Genomic DNA, 1784 nt, shown 5'->3' with positions numbered 1-1784 from the left:
GTGTGTGTGTGTGTGTGTGTGTGTGTGATGCCCATGGAGTACAGAAGGGGGGTGGTGGATAACCTGAAAGTGAAATTACAGACTATTATAAGAACACCATATGGTTGCTAGGAACAAAGTTCATGTTCTCAAGAGGAACAAGTGCTCTTAACCACTGAATCAACTCCCCAGCCCCCACTATTTTTGAAGTAGATTCTCGCTATGTAGCTCAATCTGGCCTCAAATTCACAATCCTCCTTCCTTATCCTCCTGAGTGCTATAATTTAATTGATTATTGACTTATTGATGATCATTTGAATGGTTTCCAATTTTTATAATTATTATGAAATAAATGTGGGTTACCTCTATGTAGAGCCTCTGTGCATTCACATGGTATTTCATTTCTCTTGAGTACATAGTGCTAGAGAATTAGTTAGCCTGCCCAGTGAGAAATCAGTCTCAGTATTTAGAGATTAATAAAGGAAACTCTTTTTGTAATATTTTAGATTATAATTTAATTGCAATATTCTTCTTTCCCTTCCCTCCCTCCAAACCCTCTCATATACATCTTGTTTTTCTTAAAATTTGTGGCCTCTTTTTTCACTGTTATATTCTGCATACATGTATACACATATATATTTCTAAATATAACCTGTTTTGTTTATGTAATGCTATCTGTATGTATATTTTCAGGGCTGACTTTTTGTACTGAGTAACCTATTAATGTGCTCTTCTTTGGAAAAACTGTTTTCCAATAAGGTTGACTTGCCTATGTGTTGGGTCCTAGTGGGCCTTTCTCTATTCAGTTTGGTATGTACATTGTTGTCATCCTTGTTCAGAAAAAGCACTTTAATAATAGTGCAGGATTGGTTGTGGTTAATAAACAAAGTAGAACCAGTCTAGAAAAGAAAACTTGACTAGCTTGTAGAAGTCTCAAGTTTATGCATTCCAGATATGCTGTCATCTTTAAATATTCTTTGGGTCCTTGCCCCAGGTTACATTTTGAGTTATTTAAAGAGAGACAAGAGACTGAAAGTCTGGCTACATGGACAGATGGGAGTTACACAGCAAAGATGACAGAATTATTTCCTTTTATAGTATCATAAAAGCTTATTTAGCAAAAAGTTTCAGTTGAAAATATACATGACCCAGTTGTACGCCATAGTCAAACCAGCCCTAGGGGGAGGGATGTGAATTTTCTGCTCAACAGCCATTGTTTAGACTCTTTCCAAGGCTTCCATCATGATGATGCTCTTTCCTCACATGACCGCCATTTGCCATCTCCACACACCCATCAATAACAAGGCTCATAAACGAATCAAAGCCCCATAGGATTGCATGTATATGTCTGCTACCATTTAACTTCAATGGTAACTTCTTGACCATAAATTTCTTCAATTTGAGAGGATTGGCTTTGCTCCTGCTGAGTCCTCAGCAGGCTCAGCATGACAGGATAGAAACTTAAGGAAACCAGTGTTATTCTTTTTAAAAAGTTGTTACTCGGAGTCATCTCACCCACCTGGCAGAATTATATTTTTTCTGATAAGAGTCCAGGGGATTTAATGTTAGACTTCATATGAGGGCTTAATAATGTTGGTTGTGACCCTACATTGCCACCTTGAACTGACAGTCTTTGATATGCGGATGGACCTAATGGTTGGTTTTAAATCAAGGTTGTTCTGGTTATTATGGTATAAAACATAATTAGAGGTCAAACATTAGCACAAACTTTCATAGCAAGCTTTCAATATGGTTAAAAACTGTGTTTATAGTGTTTAACAGGCCAGGTACACTACCTACCTTTC

General features: G+C 37.1%; 1 pseudogene; it reads right to left on the bottom strand.

The window, feature by feature from the left end:
• Nucleotides 1-1196: 1196 nt before the first annotated feature.
• Nucleotides 1197-1392, bottom strand: LOC142841510 (small nuclear ribonucleoprotein G pseudogene; annotated as a pseudogene).
• Between the last annotated feature and the right edge of the window lie 392 nt (nucleotides 1393-1784).

The sequence above is a fragment of the Microtus pennsylvanicus genome, chromosome X (genome assembly GCF_037038515.1).
Source record: "Microtus pennsylvanicus isolate mMicPen1 chromosome X, mMicPen1.hap1, whole genome shotgun sequence".
NCBI classification, from domain to species: domain Eukaryota; kingdom Metazoa; phylum Chordata; class Mammalia; order Rodentia; family Cricetidae; genus Microtus; species Microtus pennsylvanicus.
Note: the sequence above shows the minus strand (reverse complement) of the source record. Positions and strands in the feature narration are given on the sequence as shown.